The following is a 23,283-nucleotide window of genomic DNA, read 5'->3' on the forward strand; positions in this document are numbered from 1 at the left end:
CTGAATGTGTGTCTGACTACATTTGGCTTCCCTTTCTGATGTATAACAAACCAGGAGAACCTGTTCACTTCCACCTAAATAGTCTGTCACTTTCACTTATTAACTAGGTCATCACTGTTTGTTAGGACCAGATCTAAAGAATATCTATATAAGTTATGAATGGCATGTAAAGTGATAAAAAGAAGTCTGCATTCCATAGAGGAAAGTTTCCCATATATTTCCATATATATTTTGGACGTTTTACCCAAAAAAATTCAACATTCCTGTCACGATGTTAGATATCAGGATTTCTAAAACTATTGTTTTTCTGCTATAGAAGGGTGTTATTAAAAGTAGAAGGGTGGATATATAGTGATAGTTTATATTAGTAGAAAAGAAGAAGCAAAAAATCAATAGGCAATGACTCAGGCTCATAGATTAGTTCTTGTTATATGTTTAGTATGTGTTGAGGTTTGCATAAGTTAGGATAATTGTTTTAGACATAGTTATGTAAGTTGTAGTCTAGCTTTAACTTTCTGAGTATTAGAGGTGTACAGCGGTGGAATACGCTGTTTCAGAGTCTCGTTTTTTCGTTTGTTTGGGTTTTTTTTTAAAAGAGGCTGGATAGCCATCTATCAGGAGAGTTCTGATTGTGTATTTCTTCATGAAGTAAATTGGACTGGATCAACCTTGGGAGCTCCCCCAACTCATATGTTTCTATGATTCTAGGATTTGTCAGTAAGAGGAATGCTTTTGACCATTACATATTGTTGGTTTAGGGATGTATTAATCTATTTCAAGCCTTTGCTGAATTTATTCTCTAATGTGTAGGTTCACTCTATCATGCCTCGTGCCAGTTTGCAGATGCCACCACCACCACCATAATTAATGCATATTTTGAACCTTTTTTTTCTTCCAACCACCCCGCCATATTTATAACATTATCTAGTCTCAAATACGGTATTTTAAATGGATCGATGAGTCAATTTAATTCATTCTGAGTGCAAAATCAGCTTAAGAAGGAACAATTTCACTTCTTTTTTAGTTGCGTATGTATGAACACGATTGCATTTTCCAAGCTTTACCAGAAGTTTGCTGCCAACTGTTAACATATAAGTATACACAATTCATTCACATGGTTTCTACACAGTATAGTCTAAAGACTACAAACAATAATGGTTTGATTTCTGAATCAATCATGATGCTAACCCTCATCCTGAAAGAGTATAGGTCTATATAAGATTTTAAATATAGAATATAAGTTCAAGATTTATAACATGGAAAAAGGAGCCAGTAGCAGCAACATCAGGTCAAACCACATTTCTTCTGACTACGTCACGGGATACAAAATAAATATTTGGCCTCTTTTGATATGTTTACAAAGTGAAAGATGCCATAGAAATTTTATCCCTCGTGGAAAGATTGAGAGCTAAAAATTAAACCCATATATAAATAGAGGATTGCCACAGAGGACTGTAATAAATGTAAACAAATTCTGAAAAGTGTATTTGCTTTAAATCGCAGCATTAAAGAATAGAACCTATGTTGCAAGAGAATGGAGCAGCTGAAGGTACGTCAACAGTTCTTGGTGAAAATGCAAAAAAACCCCCAAAAAAACCCTGTTTTTTATGACCACTGACAACTGTGAACTTCATCACAATAGGGATTAGTGATGGCTTCACAAACCACAAATGAAAAAACAACAGAGAAGCAAACTGCAAGGAACTGTTCAGAAACAACACTGTTGAAGGATAACGGCATCAAATGAGAAAATCTTAAAAACATCTACTGGAAAACTTCATAGTCATGCTGAACTCAACAATAGAAAGTGTTTGTTTTTCCAATAGAAACTTACATTAAGGCTGTTTCTTATATGAGGCAATACATTTGTATATGACCCTTATATTATTTTATAAAAAAGATAATATCCTGAAATCCACAAGACTAGTATATGAATTCTATAGAGCTATAATAATGAATCACTGAACACAAAGTTTAGGATGTAACAACCCTAAAAAAATTGAAAATATGTTTCTCAGGTGATGAGAAATCCTAACAGAAAGAATCCTAGAATAATGAAAATGTTCAGTTTGGAAGATATTCTTTGCAAAACAAATGTGACATTTTAAATGAAGAAAACAACATTTTATATGAAGGAAACAGATGTGTTTGTGTGTATATGTGTCTGCAGAAGTATGGTTTTCAATTATGTTTCCTGCAAATAAAATGCAATTTTCACTACAAAACAATCATATGCAAAGGTACAAAAAAGTACTGAAAGCAACAGCTAATCATCTTAGAGATAAACCAATGTAAGAACAGAAAACAGTACAGGAACATATAAAGCACTGCAAGGGCTAACTGAATGGTAAGATCTTGTCTATTTGAAATAAATTGGTCTGATCTACTCTATGTGCTAATTACCCACATTTCACACTTTTCATATATTTCCAATACACATGCTTGGTGCAAACCCATTATGCATTTATAAATAAAATACATCTAAAACATTATTCAGACATGTAGTTAAATTTGGATTTGAGGATGGATATTTTCAGAAATTAATGAGAAAACAAGAAAAAATGGAAGGATTGGTCAGGATAAGGAAAAGATATAAAGTCTACAAATGTGTAATATAATGAAGTACATTTAAACTGAAGCCAGTAGGCAAGTTAGAAATCCATGAACAGCAACTGAGAAGGGGAAGGAAGACACCTTGTACTTTTAAAACTTGGCAGTTTTCCATTTCTTGAACTGTTTTCCAGAATGGGTTTCATCCCATGCCCTAAAGGTTCTTAACAATAATTAATTTTAAAATGAAAATTTGGAAAGAAGAAGGCAATTCACTCACTTGGCTCCAATTCTAATATAAAACTAGATGGCTAATCATGTCCACATAATTTCCCAGTTTATTTTACAAGATGTAATGGTTTTGAGCATTGGATTATGACTGGAGAACATGGTTGAAATTCCCAATTTCGGGATTCAAAGTCAACCACGTCTAACTAAATCTTGCCAAGAAAACTCTGGGATAATTTCAACAAAGAGTTATCCTAAATTGGAAACAACTTGAAGGAATAGAAGAACAACAACCTGAAAATTTTACAACCCTGCTATGCTATGAGACCACTACATTAACGTCAATATCCACCACCATATAAATGTGATTCTGTATTTCATCAGCATTAATCAAGAACACAGAAAATAGGGTTTCAAGAGAATTTTCACAGGATCCAACGCCAAAAGCTAGCTGATACTTTAGTGGGAAACAAGCAAAAAGCAATAGATCAAGAGAGATGTATATTGGTTTCCTACAACCAGGAGATTCAAATGTATCCTTGAATAGGCAAAGACTAATATCTAAAGGTTGGAGGGCCTAATACAAACAACAGCTGTTGTTATTTTGTATGGGAAAAGAGTCAATAAAGCATAAAATATGTACAACGTCATAGAACATAGGCTGGCAGCTTCAATTTTGCTTTCAGAATCCATTCTGCATCACTTCTGCCCATGCAAAACACATCAAAATATCTATTGTAGAATTACTTTGAACTACTTATCTTTTTTACCTGAAAGAAGGCATGTACAGTAGAGCCTCACTTATCCAATATAAACGGGCCGGCAGAATGTTGGATAAGCGAATATGTTGGATAATAAGGAGGGATTAAGGAAAAGCCTATTAAACATCAAATTAGGTTATGATTTTACAAACTAAGCACCAAAACATCATGTTATACAACAAATTTGACAGAAAAGTAGTTCAATACGCAGTAATGCTATGTAGTAATTACTGTATTTACAAATTTAGCACCAAAATATCACGATGTATTGAAAACATTGACTACAAAAATGCATTGGATAATCCAGAATGTTGGATAAGCGAGTGTTGGATAAATGAGACTCTACTGTACCTTGTTTTAAAGGAAAAGTGTGGCTCTGAAATTCTAGAAGTATGATTCTCCTTTCAAATAAGGATTGAACTTTCCATGTGCCGTGTCAGTTTTTTTCAAGCGTAAAATAAAACACTGAACAGTTTAAAAATGCCTACCCTTCCATATTTTGCAATAAGGTTTGCCAAGACATGGCGAAACAGAACAGATGCATGGTGGAGGGTGGGCAGAATCTCCCAGAGAACAACCCTCCTTCCCATTCTCACATAGATTTAGTACCTCTTCACATGGGTCATGCCATTGCACCACTAAAGGGAAGCCATGTAGGGTGGCTTGGAGTGCCCATGCCCTCCCTCCTCCCTTCATCACACGGTGGTGATGGGACAGGGTGAATTGGCACTCTTTCACTCCCACCATCAGATGGCAGAAAGGACGGCAACACACACTGCCCCACCACCCTTTCTACTATCACACAGCAAAAGGGGGAGGAAAGTGAAGGTAACTCCATCCACCCATTTTGGAAGGAATGTGGGCAGGGGCCTGCCATGTGTTGTGTGCTGGTGAACAACATGACCTGTCCAAGTGGCACATAAAAGTGGCAAAATGGGGCAGAAATGTCCCTTGTGAAGAGATCCCTGGTCTATATAAACAAGGACTGAAGAGCTTCTGCATGGTGAAACAGCACAACAAGATTTAGTAGTGTTCCTATTAGATCCAACCAACAACAGTCAGGATGCCATTTGGCTTGCTTTACTTTACTAATGCAAGATATTAATTCCAAAATTATCAAGAAGTTCCATGCAAATGTAAAATCTAAAGCATCTGTTCTTTGTCATCTCACAGTTCAGAAGATTAAGTCAATAAGGTCTAATATCATATGGTCCTTTCAGGCAAATTACATCATAATTCTTTAATTATAGCTAATCCCCACAATATGCAACAAAGATGCTCTGAGCTTGGCTTCTGCTTGTCAGTAACAATTTAAATACATCAACATTTTTGTTCCATTCGCCAAATAATCAAGTTTATATAATAATGATGACGAAGATCAAGGAGTTGCTTGGTGATATATATTAAAACATACATTAAGAAATAGGTTGCTTCCCATTATGATTAGAGGACAGATTGTGATCTACTTATATCCAAGCTTAATATACACAACCATATTCTCCTGTACAAGCCTGTCAAGGCACTGAAATCATCCTGGGAGGTCTTTCTTTAACTTTTTGAATTTTATCCAATGGGGATGGCAGAAGACGTTTCTGAGTTGCTGCTTTCAGCTCTGGTATTTCCCCTGAAAGAGGCCAAGTTGGTTTGCTTGATGATTTCTATGGATGGCAAGGAGACTTTTGTTCAGATAGGGTTTGGCAACTCACAAGTCATAGAAAGATAGATATTGCATTTTTTCATGTATTATATTTTTAGCTACCTTCTGTCCTGCTGGCAGGGAGAAGACAGAATATAAATTGAATAACTTACTAAATTGAATAAAGAATATACAGGCAGTCCCCAAGTTACGAAGAAGATAGGTTCTGTAAATTTGTTCTTAGTTGAATTTGTTTGTGAGCCAGAACAGTTACATTTTAAGTGTACCTTCAGCTGTATATATGTATGTATGTATGTGTGTGTGTGTGCATATATATATATATATATATATATATATATATATATATATATATATAGAGAGAGAGAGAGAGAGAGAGAGAGAGAGAGAGAGAGAGAGAGAGAGAGAGAGAGAGAGCGTTGTGGGGGGGGAAGCCCTGGTGGTGCAGCGTGTTAAACAGCTGAGCTGCTGAACTAGCTGACCGAAAGGTCAGTGGTTCAAATTCAAGGAAATTTAGCAGATCATTTCACAGACTTGGGGCAGCCAATGAAGATACTCTGCGTGACATTTGTCACTCATGTTCTGCCTGGTTAGAGTATATGTCCGCCAGAGGACCTTGGTGTCTGGAGCGGATTGTACAGGAGAAGGTGATTCCATAGGTAATCTGCACCCAAGCCATGTAGAGTTTTAAAGGTCATACAAACACTTTGCCCAGATAGTAATTGGCAACCAGTGGAGTGATTCTACTAGAGGTGTAACATGCTCACTTAGATATACCTGCAACCAATCTGGCTGCCATATTTTGAACTAGATGGAATTTCTGAACTTAGTATAGGTAGTTCAGTGTGCAGCACATTGTAGAAATCCAACTTTGAGGTTGCCAGAATAAAGTGCACATCCATATCTTGGTAAAGTGTTCTTGCCTAGATTATACTTGAGCAGACAACCACACTATATTGCTACAGAAAGAGAAATTATTCTGTATCCGAGTGTACATTTGAATATCCTCAGTTCTGGAACATGTGAAATCATAAGAGAGGGGAGCAGGATTAAACATAATCATTCTTGTTCCATAATTGCTGAGTAACCTCATGCAAACCGAACAGATATAGAATTAAAGGATATAACCATAAGAGCAGAAGATACAACTTTCAGATGGGATTCAGGAATCTTTTTCCTGACAATGCACTAACTACAGGTTAAAGCAAAGTTTCTAACATGATTTCACTCTTGTTGCCTACACAAATCAAAGGCATAATCAAGTCTGCTTTGCTTTTTGGAATTTCCCCCTTTTTTGTACACTTCAAAGAGTAAAATAAATATGGATTTATTAAAGAACCTAAGGCAGAACAGTTCAAGCTGTGACTCTGTTTCCTTTGAAACACAAAACTCATCAAGCTCCATGCTTGCAGAATGGTTAAACCTAAGCATGCTAGTAATTGTTCTATCTTTAAACCCAGTTTTATGCGGGAAGTAAAACAGGCAACCTAAGAAATTTAATGGGAGAAAAGCAAATTCATATTTACTGTACATCCACTTACTTTCTGCTTTCATTCTCCTGCATGGCAGAGGAGGACATGGCAAACTTGCCAGACCCTCTGGATGCCTTATGGTAAAGATGCAGGGTTTTCATGTCCTGAACATCTTCTCCTGCTACCTAAAATGTACAACCAAGTAACACACCCAGCCCTTTGTATGGTTTGACTAACCTGTAAAGAATTTCAAATCAGACATGAAGTTCAGCACTCAGAATGCATAAAGCCACAATATTTAAATTGGTCTCAAATTGTGTGAACATTCATTTATCTTCAGCTTACACTCAAAAATAATTAAATGTATGATAAGTTATTGTCTGACAGGAAATAGCCTTTGCTGTGGTCTGCTGAAACATTATATAGAAAACGCAACGAAAAAAAGAATACGGTAACACATAACTGAATTAAGCTTCCATCACTTGAGTACACAAGATACAGTTTCCAAATGCTTTACGGTAAGATTTGGATTAAAGCTTGAATAAATAGCCCACATAAAAAGAACAAGTTGGAACAAAGCACTGACCTCTGATGAAATATGTTCCACTTTAGGTTTGCTACCTGGGCAGCCACTGCAGGAATCTGGCATGTTTGCTCATTGAAATTTCAATATGTCTTGCACAGCAAAATGCAGTAGCTCAACAAAACCCATTCTGAAGACATCACACAAGCACAACAATTAGTAGTAAAGGGATGATGTGTATTCTTTCATCCTGATTCAGCATTGCAGAAACAAATCTTACCATTTTGAACACACTTCCAAATGTGTGTCTAGGCATGGATGGTAATGTTTCAAACAAATGAACATGACTGAAACAGTTTGCTCTCAATGAATCTTCTTGACAAATAGGATGCAAATAAGCACTTGCTAAGAAATCACATATTTAATCATAAGTAGGGCGTTAGGAAACGCGAAGTCATAAAATACATGTGGGTTAGCATTACCACATATCTTGCCATTGTAATTCCAATCCTCCAACATTTCACAGAGGAAAACTAGGACATATGTGGCTAAGCAACATCAGAGTGTAGTCAAGAAGCTTGAAAATGCAATTAATGTGGAATTTTCTTATTTTTGCAACAAACTGACATATGGTGTAATATTTTGCTTATAGCCTAGATAAAGACCATAGCTAAAAACAGAAAAATATCAATTTGTTAAACTAAATCCAGCTAAGTGGCAGTCTTCAAATATTTTCTTCTGGAACAAAATTCCCAAGAGAAAAATTCAGCATAGTGTGGGTATTATAACCAAAAAGAGAACCTGTTTAATCTAAATATAGTTAAGACCTATTTCATACCAATTCATAGCTTGAGTATTGTAATAAGAGAGTAAATAGGAAGGCCTAAATCCAAAAACTAGTCCCAGCTAGACTAGAGTCATTATGTAAAGTGTTGATGAAGTCCTCAGGAAGTGACTGTGGCTGTATTCTAGTTAGGGCTTGCAAGTGGATAAGGGCTCTAGCTTTTGCTAAGGAAAACAAATGTATGCTTCTGTCTAGGAATATCCAGCCAAGCAAAATGCACATTGTCTTTCCTCTAAGACAGTAGTGAAAGAAAAAAGCGGTGGTTCATGAAGTAGTTCTTGAGGGATTGCACAACGAGGGATATTAGATATTCCTAAGATTCAGACAGTAGATGAAGACGCCCTTACATTTTATTTTCTTTATCAGTCTGGACATTTTAAAACATGTGTTTCAAGGATTATGAATAATAACCCCATGCTTTAGATTTCTGCTGTATACCAGATTTAAAAACAATAGTCAAAAGGTAGCTAATAGAGTTAATAAAAATGAAAGAAATTTTTAAAAAATAGATTTCTAAAATTAGATTTTAGAATATTCTTAAAATAATGAGAAAAAAAGAGTATAGGTCAAATATAACCATCGAGAATACTACTGTTAAATATAACTATTTTCTATGAATATTTCTGGAGATAGGAGATAACCTACTTTGCCCGGGGAGAGATACTACAATAATGCCCAAAAGTCAGAGGGCAACAAATATATGGTCGCTAGATCCTTAAGTCAGCAATAATTTGAATCAGAAAAGGAAGGTCTAGCTGCACACATCTATATACAGACAGTTCACAACAGAAGAACAATAGATATCTAAAAACTCCAAGGAAAAAAGAAAGATGAAACTAAGAAACAGTAGTTTAACCCTTTTATTCCTGAAAAGCAATCTTTACCATATAAGCTGTGAAACAAATAGAGTAACTCAAATGGAGGCATTGGAATGTTGTCCAACAACAATGGCAAATCAAATTAATTGTTATGTGTCCTTTCCCAAACAGAGATCAAAAGATTACTCCATACAGCGTTCCCTTTCAGAAGTGGGAGTTTGACAATTGTCTAAGGGTGGTGCTTGTAAACAGGCTGTAACTGGCAGATGGGTAGGGGGAGTGGGCAGGGAGAATATATGAGCTTGTTGTACCCTTTGGCACCCATTTGGTGAGGGGTGGGTCTCTGGAACTTCCTCTTTAGGTCCAGGGAGCCAAGGGTGGAGAAGAAGCCTATGCTAGAAAATGAGAGGGGGGGGGGGGCAGGCTTCTCTCATTTATGGAGTCTTGGGATTTGGGTGGGAGTTCCCTGCATTTATCTTCATGGAAATAGACAGCCTGGGTGCAACCTAATTCTTGCTTTTTATAGGGGTATTGTATAAACAGAATCCCCCTTTTCCTTTCCTTGTCAATCCTTTTTGAGGAAAAACTCAGTGACCACTGAACGTGTGACTGGTCCCCTTTCCTTAAAGTGTGTGACCGGTCACAAAAAGGTTTGAACTTCGGAGTATTTCAAATTATTGGATAAGGGAGACTCAGGTTCGATCGAGACATGCCTTTAATTCGAGACCTGTCTCACTTTTACAGGAGGCAGCCAAACAATGCTTCTGGTAAAAGCGAACTAATGCTGAGTAAACGGGTTTCCCTGGTTTACTCTGCATTAATTAAATACCTCAACAGATCCTGATCTTAATGAAAGATTCAGTTCTAATGAGGTATTGGGCCTGTGTAGATTGATTCTAGGGACATGTTACACGTTTCTCGGGGGTCAATCAACATAGCCAAAGGTGCAAGAGGGGGGCCACCACTTCCCCCCAAGCCCCAAATTTTCCCACTCAAAATTTACAGAAAAGGCAGACATGGAGCATCTCCTCACATCCTCCTGATGTAGAAATGATGTGGGATGAGATCACCGGCGGGGGGGGGGGGGGGATTTTCCTTCTCACTTCTCCTGTCTCCTCAGGCATCATTTCCTCCATCAGGACAATGCAAGGAGAGACTCCGTGGCTGCCAGGGACCCTTTTCAGTACGTTTTAGAGGGAAAACTCAAGGCTTCATGGTGGCTTCGTGCTATCCCAATTTCAATTGAGATAGCATGTAGTCACCCCTGCAAGAAAAGCTCAGATTTGGGTTGTGAGTAGGGACTAGAACATGAGCAGAAGCAGGTTATTTTAATACATTTCTGCTTGCATTAAAATAATGCAAGTATAGTGTGGAAGGGCCTTCAATCTGTTCTACCTTTCTACTGCTTGAGGCCTTGGAACTATAACGGTAAATAAGTATTTCTTTAAAGTAACTTCCTGAACATTCAGGAAATGCAGGCAGTCCCCAAGTTACAAACATCTGACTTATAAATGGCTCATAGTTGAGACAGGGGTGAAAAAACAGGAAGTGAAAGAAATCTACCTCTTGGAAAGAAATTCACCCCTGAAAGTTATCATGGGGAAAAGATGTCTCCACTTAAGCTTTATTTTCACTTGTTTTTACAAAACAAGCCTATTTTTTCTCAAAATCCAATTATTACAGAAAGAGAAAGTGAGGTGAAATCTTCTGAACAGGGGCACAGATAGAAAAACAAACACCACAGGGGTGTTAACCCTTCCGTATGCTATCCAAAGCTTGCTTATATATGTATGTGTGTGTGCATGTGTGTGTGTGTGTGTGTGTATGGTGTCTTGTTACATTTTAAAAATGCACCTGTTTCAACTTACAAATTCAACTTAAGAACAAACTTACAGAACATATCTTGTTCGTAATTTGGAGACTGTCTGTAATGACTAAGAAAGGGGAAAGTTAGCATCAGCAAGAGGAAAGCAGAATCAAAGTGAAAGGTTAAGATTTGAATGTAGACAAAGAAACATGAAACAGTAGCACAGGTAATGGAGGGCAGAGTCAATTAGTACAATAAAAGAAACATGAGAGCTACTACTGGCTGCACATTCAGCTGCATCTCCAAAACTCTATACAATTACATCATTTGGTATAACCTCATTTGGGAGAACAGAAATTATGCTTCTGAGCCCTTCCAAATGAGAAAAATCTGAAAGTCCCAGTTTTTGTTCCTGTACAAGCTGAATTTATTTTGAATATTAGTGGCTTATCTTTCTTTCCTACTGAAGAATTTCCTGGGAATTCCCACCATTATCCAAGACTCTTCATCTATGATGGACGTTTGGCCCATCATAGGAATATTTAAAGTGAAAGTGAAAGTTGAAAGTACAATGACCCAGGACCGATTTTTTATTTTATGTGATGTGTTTAATAATGTTTAATGTTTTATCAGGAGAGGGTCAATTTTGATGTTTTATACTGTTTTTATCGAGGGCAGTGAATTGTTGCCAAAACTGTGAACCACCCTGAGTCCCCTTTGGGGTTGAAGCGGGCAGTATATAAATACCGGAAATAAATAAATAAACAAATCTCTACCTTTCATACAAATTTAAATTAATCTTGAATTTTCCAAAATGAAACATATCACCTGGGCAGTCTATTTGCATTATTATAAAATAGCTAGGATGGCTGTCACTGCCAAAGCATAGCTTTATTTCCATAACACAGATTCAAAAGATATCAAACAAAGAAAGAGAATGTCGGTACTAAAGCAAAATTATTTTAAAAGCTTAATTAGTTTCATATTGCTAAAGTATTTTAGCACTTTGACTATGGTTCTGAAATATGATAAATGGGGTTATATGAAAATTGTTGAAAATCCATCTCCGAACCATTGCCTCCGTCTAGATAGCAACTGATCTGAGGGAGGGGCAGGAGAAGAGTACAAAGGGAGGAGGGAGAATGGAAACTTAGGATATTTCAAGATAATGTTCAGATGCATAATGTGCTAAAGAAATTGAAAGTTCTGAAAGTGTTTCGCTCCTTTCTAAACAAGTCCTTTATTACAATATGATTTTTCTTTCCCTATTTTTTAAGTAATTGAATTATTCTCATTTCCCCCCAGTGTAGCAAACAAGGTAACAAAGAAAGCAGTATGCATAAATGCACCTGTATGAGCTCCAGCCTCATATCCATCCTAGTAAAATTTGGCTGCCCTCCAGTCACCCTTTAATCAATTAGATTGTGTAGGAATGTCTTGTATCAAAAGTGAAGAAAGAAAATGGATAGGCTTGTGCATAATTTAGCTTGAAATTGACCCAATGGTCTTTTAAACTGCTACTGTGTAAACTAACTGAACCGGTATTTCCAACTAAATTAGTTTGTAGGAAAAAAAGGAAGTCTACTTGACAATTTTGTGACTTATTGGTATATGATATATCAAGGTTCAGAGTAGAAGACACGGAAAAATTATGTTGTTCATCCTGTCACTGGTTTCTTGTTTTTACAAACCCTTCCTTTGCGGGCAGCTTCATACTTCTGAATATGTTGCAATGAGACACATATTATAATTGACCCTGGTTTACCATGGACAGGTCATACTTTGTGACCTTTGTCCAAATACCTTCCCTTACATTTCCTCTGTTTATGAAATTCAGCCAAAAGAGAACCAAGTATGCAAGAGATAGAGGTATCAGAAGGATTGAGAGAAGAAAAAACAAGCTTTTAGAAGTACCAACATTTTACGGTAAGGAGGGAAACTGTTAAGGAAACAGAGCATACATAGGAAGCTGGACTGTTGGGGAGATTAAGGGAAAACAGGCTAAAGGATAAATAGAAAATAATATATTGTCAGCAGATACTGTCTGGAACAAAGGGCTCATCTACACTGGCCATTTGCACCTCCAAATTGATTCAAAACTATGGCAGACACAAAATTCATACTGCCAATGCATGATGCAGTAAGAAATAAAGGGTATACAGCTCATCAAAGAAAAATGCAGGAAAGTCCAAATTAAGTACTTTAATACACCAAAGGGGCAAGGGAGCTGCCAAAAAGGCCCTTAAACCATGGCTGGCTAGCAAGGGGCTAACTGACCCATTTGGAAGGGTAATTGATTGCCTCAGTTGCTAATTGACACTTTCCCCTTTTCTCCCCTCCCATGCCTTTGAAGTACTGGTATGCATCTTTCCCAGAAATAAAGGGGAAAGGGACTACAGAGTGCTCTGAGGACAAGTTTCATGGTTAATGTAACCCTTCCTGATATCAAACCATTCCAGATCCGTTACACTAATAACCCATGCAGTGAAACCAGTTCCTCCCAAACTGGTTCCAAACTACATTATAGTGTCAATGTAGATGTGCCCAAAGAAGCACTCATATTCCTATCAACATTTTCATCACCAACATCATCACCACCATTTTGTAAATCCATCTGCTTTGTCTTCTCTTGAATAACAGAGAGAATGATAAAGAGACGCCTTTCCCAAAATTGGTGTTCATTACTTAATTCCCGTTCAACTTTTAAAATGTTCCCATAACTTCAGCATGTACCAGTTAAGTATAAGACATGAAAACTGACATTTCACCAGTCAGAATGATAAAAGTGCAAATTTTGAACAAAACACATATGAATCAATTAGCTTTCCTTCCAACTGGATGATATCATCAAAAAGAGAAAAGTTTTCTGCATGTGAGAGTAAACTATAATCAAGCCTTTGGATCACATCAGACCTGTTGCAGCTTTACAAATACAGTAGAACCCCGGTAGTCCCAGTAGGGCGGACCTCAACTCGGTCAACCGGATAACTCGGATTACCAGGCTTCCTCTCCGTTGGGACGCAGGCTGGATTGGGAGGCGCTGCAAGCACCTCCCGATCCAGCCCTCGTCCCAACCGCGGGGAGACCTCTCCGTGGGGACGAAGGCTGGATCGGGAGGCGCTGCAAGCACCTCCCGATCCAGCCCTCGTCCCAACCGCGGGGGAGGCCTCTCCGTGGTTGGGTGCATCCACAGAACGAAGGGGCTCTCCCTCCCTCTGGCGGAGGCCTGGAGCCAGGGAAGCAACTTCCACTTCCCTGGCTCCAAGCCTTTGCCAAAGGAAGAAAGCTCCTTCGTTCCGCGGGTGCTTGAAGGAAGCACCCGTGGAACAAAGGGGCTCTCCCTCCCTTTGGCGGAGACCTGGAGCCAGGGAAGCGACTCCCGCTTCCCTGGCTCCAAGCCTCCGCCAAAGGGAGGGAGAGCCCCTTCGTTCCGCGGGTGGGTGAACGGGGAAGGTCGCAAAAGCCCTCCTCGTTCACCCAGTGCCTCGGCTCCTTTGTCACGCCGGGGCCGGCAACACTGGCGCCCAGCGTGGTGAAGGAGTCGGACGTGTGTGTTGCTAGGTAGATAGCAAGCTACCTAGCAACACACACGGGGCGCTCGCCCCTTGGGAGGTGCCCCCTGCGTGTTGCTAGGTAGCTTGCTATCTACCTAGCAACACGCAGGGGCCACCTCCCAAGGGGCGAGCGCCCCATGCATGTTGCTAGGTTCTTGCTATCTACCTAGCAACACGCACGCCTTTGCGGCCCTCCCCATTCACCTGCTCGGATTGCACGGAGGCTCAGACGAGCGGGGATCGAATGAGCGGGGTTTTACTGTAATACCGTGTGTTAAGCTGCTTTGGGGGGGGATAGGGATCAACCAAGAGTCCCAGAACTTACTTTTTATTTTTATTTATTTATTTACAGTATTTATATTCCACCCTTCTCACCCAATGGGTACTCAGGGAGGATCACAATGTACATATACATGGCAAACATTCAATGGCACATGACTTATAAACAGAGACACAGAGAAAATTTAACATTTTTCAGCTTCCTGCTTCATGAGGGTATGCTCGATTCTGGCCACAGGGGGAGCTGCTGCTTCATCATCCACTGTGACACCGAGTCCTTGATGGATTACTTCCTCATTCCTTTCCGCACGCTGCTGGATGATTTTTATGGTGTTGTAAATTAGTTAAATTAGCCTCCCCACATAACTGGTACCTAAATTTCCTACTTGATAGATGCAACCATCTTTCAGGTTGCTTAGGTCAACAACAAGCTGGGCTATTTTAATGGTCGGGCGCTCAATCTGATGCAGGCTGGCTTTGAACTCATGATCTCTCAGTCAGTAGTGATTTATTGCAGCTGGTTACTAACCAGCTGCGCCACAGCTGTTAATAACCAGCTGCGCCACAGCTATTTATAGTTAATAAAACTATAATAAAACTTTACTTGTATTTGCCCTATCTCCCCAAGGGAACTCAGGGTGGATTCCAACATACAATGGCAAACATTCAATACTTCATGAACTTTGTTCACAGAAGAATAAAGTTGATTTGAAGCAATTATTGGAACAGGAGTCTACATCACTGTATACATTCATTTACAGGCCACCCTCAGCATGAAAATTTCACATTTTACTTGTGGCATAAAAAAAGGTAAAGATTTCCCCTGACGTTAAGTCCAGTCATGACCGACTCTGGGGGTTGGTGCTCATCTCCATTTTTAAGCCGAAGAGCCGGCGTTGTTCATAGACACCTCCAAGGTCATGTGGCCGGCATGACTGCATGGAACGCCATTACCTTCCCGCCGGAGTGGTACCTATCGATCTACTTACATTTGCATGTTTTCGAACTGCTAGGTTGGCAGAAACTGGAGCTAACAGCAGGTGTTCACTCCGCTCCCCAGATTTGAACCTGGGACCTTTCGGTCTGCAAGTTCAGCAGCTCAACGCTTTAACACACTGGAGGCTCCACTTACTGCATATTCAGCAATAATACTAATAGCTCTGAATGTTAGACTATTAACATAGCAACAGGAAAGCAGAGTCCTTCCTTTTATAAACATTATAAAAGCTTTGTTTGGTCAATATGCACATTCTAGTATTACCTTCCAAGTAACTGGTGAATGGAAAATTCCACACTTAAAGCAATGAAGTTCTCATCTTTATGCTGAACAGCATTGTATATTGTAGCTGGAGAATATTCAGTAAAACAAATTGAAACATCTGAGCAAAGAAACACACAGATTTTTCAAAGTGTGGAAGTCTGATGCTTGTGGTGTTAGCAATAGGAGAGAAACATTAACTTGAATAGCAGGGTGAAATAAAATTGATTCTCAGATATATTGGCTATTTTTCAGTTTACTGAACAGTAATATTTTCTCATAACTTTTTGTGTGTAAAAAGCAACTGGTATATTTTAAAAGCCGCTGTAGAAACTCTCCATACAACCAGGGCTTCATTTTTCCAGAATTCCAAACTTGTAGATTTCAAATCATGACAATCCTGCAGAAAGACCAGTGCCTAAAAGGTTAAAATAAAAAAGTCATCTTCTGTGTGAAGAGCAAAGGAGCAGATGAACCAAAGGAGCAGATTAATCAATGACACATGGAAAACTGCCGAGATTGTACTCTTCAAGATATCACATAAGACAACTAGAAACAAAAGTTGGTGGTCAGATAAAAAACAAAAGAATAAAAGTTATTGAGGAACAACACACAAAAGTACACATTTAAGAAGAAAAACTCTGGTCAACTTAGAAAAGCCTCTAAATCCAAATGAATAAAATGTGAAGATATAACCTTGGAGCAGGGGAACAGGAGTATCAGAGCGAAACAGTAACAATGAGAGTTTTAAAATCTCTATCGAATGAGGAGTTTGATGGCAACAGAACTAATCTCCTCACATGTTTATTTAATACATTAAACAAATATCTGAGTAAGTATTTTAGTCAATTACCTTAGTCAAACGGCAATGATCTGAGGACTACATATTTTCATCCTTTATTGCCCAATTATTGCCCGGTGGCGAAGTGTGTTAAAGCACTGAGCTGCTGAACTTGCAGACCGAAAGGTCCCAGGTTCAAACCCCGGGAGCGGCGTGAACGGCCGCTGTTAGCTCCAGCTTCTGCCAAACTAGCAGTTCGAAAACATGCCAATGTGAGTAGATCAACAGGTACCGCTCTGGCGGGAAGGTAACGGTGCTCCATGCAGTCATGCCGGCCACATGACCTTGGAGGTGTCTACGGACAATGCCGGCTCTTCGGCTTAGAAATGGAGATGAGCACCAATTCCCAGAGTCAGACATGACTGGACTTAACGTCAGGGGGAAACCTTTACCTTTACTATATATCATTGTTTTTTAGGGCACGTTCCAGAAAACGTCAAAATCCATGTTTTAAATCTAAGACAAAAAATTCCCAGGACCTGACAGCAAGTCCCACACACAGATCTGTCAGTCCTAGAATATGGCCCCCAGCTGTCCTCACAGCCTTCCTCTGTAGCAGATGGAGGGCAGACCGGGGGGGGGGGGACATCTGGAGGAAGTTTAAAAAAAAATTCCCTCCGTTATGCTCTGGACCATATATGTGCACATCTGAATATCTTAATATAAACACAAGCAGATTTGCATGTGTTCAAATGAGGTCCAATGCATGATGGAACGAATTCTTAAAAACTTCTGTAAGATTTTTCTCTTCTTCCAATTCTTAATTCAACTTCTGTTTAAGATCGTAAAGTGTAAAATAAAGTTTCAGACATTTCTAATTGCTCTCCATTTGTGCTTCCTTTGAATCACCTGTGTGTCCATTTGACAGCCCAATCAGCTGATCAGCTGTTTTGGGCTTTTTAAAAACGTACATGCACTGGAGTAGTCCACACATGGGGAAGGGAAGGAAAACATGTGTTTGCATGACTGCACAGTTATAGTCATGAAAAGTGTGCTTTTTTCAGGTGGAACCAGGTTTTAAGCGCACCTTTTAAACACATGCTTTTAAGCTCTTAACCCAATCCCTACCACACTTTGGCTAAACATCATTTAGCCACACACTCCTTTCAAACAGGTTACTTCTGGGTTTTACAGCATATGTAGAAGGGCACTTTAACCATGGGCCTTGACCCCAAATGATGCCCCCTTAGCTCAATGTTGGGGTCCTCTAAAAACTGGCAACACTTTAAGTTTTTTTAATGTCACCTACTGGTTAATTTGCATGAATTTATTGTGCAGTGTTTACAGTGGACTCTGCAGAAAATTCTTCAGAGGTGCTTCATAAAAATGGAAAATCGGCCTATTTAGCAAGCTGTGCAAATGCTGATTTGTTATCAGTTAATGTTTGGTTTTTGTACCTACTTTATATAACTATATAGCCCGGGTTATGTAAAAAATTATTGGTCCAAAAGGAGTCCCAAATGGAAATGTTTACGAAGCCATGCTCTAGATGTCTGGTGAAGAGTGATTTCACCTGTTCTGGAAGTATGTGCCAGCAATTAATGGAAATGAATTTTGAAAGAGCTATCACAATAAATTAAAATTAGATTTTCAAACACTGTTTGATATCTTGTAGAGGAAATGCATCACACACGTTTCCAAGCAACATCACTGTATGGTCAAAATTGCAAAAGATATTAATAAAAATACACAGGCTGGAAGAACATACAGCAGTTTATATTTGACTGAGTCTACAGAAAAGGATAAGATTCTTCCATCTTTTTCTCTAGCTGGGTGCAAATCACTTTTATACCTTTTAACTTCATTTCCAGCAACTAGAGTAGGCTTAGGACAAAAGTGGGATGTGGGACAAGGCAAGAGAAACTGGGATGTTTTAAAATCAGATGAAAAAGTAGAACCACAAAAAGTTAATTGGTATTGTCCCTGTCAAATAGGGGCAGTAGGAGGGTATAGTTTCAGTGGTCAGAAGTTCACATTTTGCTGACATTAAGTGAGGTAAACAGAAGTAATTTAAAACACAGTGACAATTAGGTTAACAATGCAATTATGCGCAAAGTTCCTACAATGCAAGAATGTAACTACAATGAAACAACATAAAACATGAACTTTGAGCATAACAGTGTTCACTGTTACATCTTCTGAAATTTCACAATACATTCATGCAATAAGAACATTTAGGAAAGTTTTTCTTAAGCATTTGAACACATGGGAAAAGGGTACATGTTTCAAAAAAGGTGAAACAGACCTCCTTATAATGAACAGGTTTTTTAATTGGAGCCTAAGCTTAGAATCTTGCAAACCAAATCATTACCCAAAATCATGTGTAATTTCTTTTGCAGTGTATCATTAAACATAGAGAGACAGCTTATTTCCATCTGTTCATTGCAGCACTTGACAATTTGGCCTAACTAATTATTAGTCAGAGGCTGCCAGACTAGACCCTGCTTGACGGCAGACAGACGCCCAAATTCTGCCTGATCACCAGGAAGTGTCTTACTGGAAAAGCTCCATCCCTTTAGAGACAGTGTGCTGCTCATTAGCCTGGCATCAAACTTTAGACAAAAATGTTCATACATTTTTCCTGTTTCTATTTTAAGCAGACATCCTGACTGGTCCAGGTTTTGTTTTGTATATTGTCCTATGTTTACAACAGCCTAGTACCTTTTTTCTTTTTGGGGGACTTATGATTGCTGATCTGTGAATTGACTTTGGATTTCCTATGGATACAATAGGCCTTCCATATTCATGGACTCTGTAGCCATGATTCAACTATCCACATCTTGAAAATATTTTTTTTTAGAAAAACAAGTTCCAAAAAGCAAACTTTGATTTTGTCACTTTATATAAAGGTCATATTTTACTACATCACCCTATACAATGGAAGTTGAGCATCCACAGATTTTGATTTTCCATGTGAGTGGGGGCAGGGGAGTCTTGGAACCTAACCTTGGCAGATATCAAAGGCCAACTGTATTTCAGTACTTTCGCAAGGAAGTTTTTTCTCAAACTAGAGGTTTACATAAAAATAAATCTCACTGAGCTCAACAAGGTTCATTCCCAAGGTAGCTTGTAATTCATTGCAGGCAACCTTTTACTAAGGCTTCTGCTGAAGACTAAGGTAGTCTGCATTTATATGGATGCTACCTTGGGAATAAACTCAAGTTGCATCTTGTTCTGCAAGCCTTTTACCAATTCTTACTGTTCTCTTCTCTTTTGTCTGTTTAAAAAAAGGAAGTTAAGCTGTGCTTCCTTTTAGCCATAAAACTATATTCCATCCATGTAGGAAATTTTAGCTCATAATTATAATAAACACAGTGGAACACAGATGTGAAGACCACACCCATATTGCCATCCAGGAACATCAAAGTAAATAATAATTAAAGATATATTTATCTTTAGACAGATTTCTCTCTAATGTTACATGCATTACTTTTATTTGATTTGTGTTAAAAGAACATGGTTTAGCAGAATGTTCTGCAGTTTGCTTTTTAACCCAGCTTTCCCATACCTGGTGCTTTTCAGATATTTTGGACATGATTTCTGATTGTCGATTTATGGTGAATTTTGTCAGGTTTCCTTAGACATATAGATAAATTAATAGTCTAATCTAAGAAGCATGGAGGCCAACACTTTCCCAAGTAACCACCAAGAAACCCCTTTCTGAAGTAACAATGACACAAACCATGTCTGTGTCATGAACTGGTCGTCTTCTGTCAATCTTAAAATATACCCACAATCCAACTGTTAAGCACCTTCTAGAGGAGACTCACTGAATCAATGGTAACTGGGTCAAGTTAAGACACACAAGTTCCAATGATTTATTGGGTTTGCATTCAATGGAATTAAATTTTGGTTTAGAACATTATTTAGTCAGTACCCACAGAAGTACTCTCTTAAGTATTCAGCTTCTACTAAATGGTTCATCCATAAATTCCAGAGCCCTGAAATAAGCCTGGTAGACTACTGATCACATTCAGAAAAAGTTACCACACATATCAGTACAGCAAGGTTGCCACCATAAATCAGAGATGGGAATCATTTGGCATCCCAACAGTTATTGGGCCGCAGTTTCCCAGAATCCTTGCCATTAGCTATGCTGCTAAGACTGCTGGGATGTGTAGTCCAACAACATCTGAAAAGGCTACATCATTTCCATCCCAGCAATAGAGAAATGCTTACTTCAATCATCCTTCATTGTTCACCAAACTGCTTTGGAAAATGTAGGTATTGTGCAATTACCCATATGTGGATACAGGGGTTTCTAGAGCTTGACAGTTCATTATAGATGTGAACAGGAGCCCAGCTCTATTGGGGGAAGCTTCATAAACCACTAAAGTGAGTGGGATACCTATCAGGCCACAATCAATTAACGATACTGCATATTCTGCACCTTAAATCCAAAGCAGTCTGCCAAGTAGAATTTACAGCTGTCTGATTTTTTAAAAATAAACCTTCTAAATATCTCAATCTACCCCTCCTGCACTTTCGCAATCTCTTGTTCTCTGCATATCGCCAATTGACATGCATGAAGTACTCCATTGGATCTGATCACTCCAGAACTCCAAATGATCTCTCTCAACAGTTTCATGTACATGCTAAACAGCACGGGAACAAAACTGATTCACAGGCCAACAGCCAAGGTGACAAACACAATCTCCCAAAACTGCTTTCTGACTTCATTCCTCTAGGAATGAGGGGAACCACTGCAAAAAGGGGGTTCTTCTTCTCCTTCTTTCTCATTCTGATGTCTTCATCATCTGGAAAGAGATCCCCAAAATTTGCAGCTCAAGAGGTCACATGGTGGTCATGACTGAAGTCTTCCATGCAGCAAAGCCAACAGACAGATGGAAGAACAGCAAGGTGTCCCTTTAACGCACTGGGTGGTGTGTACAAAAGGGAGGGTTTCTCATAATAATAATATACTTTACTTATATTTTGCTGAGGGGACTCAGGGTGGATTACAGAACACACATACGGCAAGCATTCAATGCTGTTATACATTTAACAAGGACAAACAATACACAAACAAAGGTAAAGGCATTTCCCTTCTTATTTCTGGTATCTTGGAGGCTGTGCTCGACTCCTGCCTTGGGGGTGGGGAGGGCTGTTGCTTCATCTTTCATGCTAAGGAGCTTTGTCATCCTTAGACATTATCCTGATCGATGTCCTTAAGTGTTCCTTTATTACCTCCCCGCTAAAAGTGGTACCTATTTATCTACTCACATTTCTACTTTCAATCTGCTAGGTGGGCAGGGAGCTGGGGCTAATGGTGGGTGCTCACCCTGACCTAGGCTCGAACCGCTGACCTTTCAATTGGCAGGATTTTCTGCAACTAGTGGTTTAGCCTGCTGGGCTAAGCCTGGCTCCTGAAGCAGCTTAAAACCTGATTCATCTGAAGTTATTTCATACTGTGCTCTCATAGCGGGCTGCTTAGCTTGATGACTAGGACAGACTCCTGAAGAGTCCTGCTTCCTTTCTTGGCCTGCTCAGCAACAGTTTTGAGCCTTTCAGCAAAATATCTTTACATTGGATTTTGAAGTTAGTATAGCATTGAATATCAAAACAACAAGCAAATCATGATATTACTAAGACATATACTAAGATAGGTAAAGGTTTCGCCTGACGTTCAGTCATGTCTGACTCTGGGGATTGGTGCTCATCTCCATTTCTAAGCTGAAGAGCCGGCGTTGTCCATAGACACCTCCAAGGTCATATGGCCGGCATGACTGCATGGAGTGCCGTTACCTTCCCGCCAGAGCGGTACCTATTGATCTACTCACATTGCCATGTTTTCAAACTGCTAGGTTGGCAGGAGCTGGAGCTAGCAGCGGCCGCTCCCGGAGTTTGAACCTGGGCCCTTTTGGTCTGCAAGTTCAGCAGCTCAGCGCTTTAACACACTTTGCCACTAAGATACACACATATAATATAGATAACCAAATTTATGGAATAGAATCAAAAGAGAAATACATTAAAGGATTTGATCAAATTTATTGGTTATCAGTCCATAGGATATAATTTTGAATTTCAGTTCTCCCAGGTAAGCACAATCACTTCTTAAGAGATGACTATTTCTGCAATTAGTATCTCTATCTTTTCCATTAGCTTTTAACACAAAACCTTTCATTTTCCATTTCCCTGACAAGCTTTTAACAATCTCTGACTCTTATTCGAAAATAGATGTGTGTGTGTTTTTTTTAAGAAGTAATAGCAGTCATTACAGTATATCCACCACCAGAAGTTTTTGTGGACCTCTCTAGGTCCTCCAGTGTGATTCTATAGTATGCTTCCAGCTTAGATATAGTAAAAATATAGGGTTCACTATTATCCATATACACCCTTGGAATTTGGTATGAATCCCCACAGATAGGAGCTTCAATGTGAGTGTCTTTGAACCACAACGATTAAGTAAAGAAATGTATGTATTTTGAAATGTTTTTACCTCAATAAAAGTAAGATAGAGCGATAAAACAATGAAATCTCTTAACCAGGTATAGGTACTTGAGCTCTGGAAACCCACACATCCCCCTCAATGGACCTTGGAAGAACACAGTTCCATAACCCCTCCCCTACGTATTTTTATTTTACTAATTAAAAAAGTTCTCAAATGCTTCCCTGAATCCTCTAGTGTAGGAGACAGCTATCTCGAGTCCAGGACAAAGGTTATCTTAGACCCAGAAGCAGGACTAGACTTTAC

The 23,283-nt window shown here is 38.9% G+C and overlaps 1 protein-coding gene across 3 annotated transcripts in view; it reads right to left on the reverse strand.

Moving 5' to 3' along the window:
• The window catches only part of rassf9 (Ras association domain family member 9), a 47,305-nt gene that overhangs the window by 6,785 nt on the left and 17,237 nt on the right, over positions 1-23,283 (reverse strand). The window lies entirely within an intron of this gene.

This window comes from Anolis carolinensis, chromosome 5 (assembly GCF_035594765.1).
Source record: "Anolis carolinensis isolate JA03-04 chromosome 5, rAnoCar3.1.pri, whole genome shotgun sequence".
NCBI lineage: Eukaryota > Metazoa > Chordata > Lepidosauria > Squamata > Dactyloidae > Anolis > Anolis carolinensis.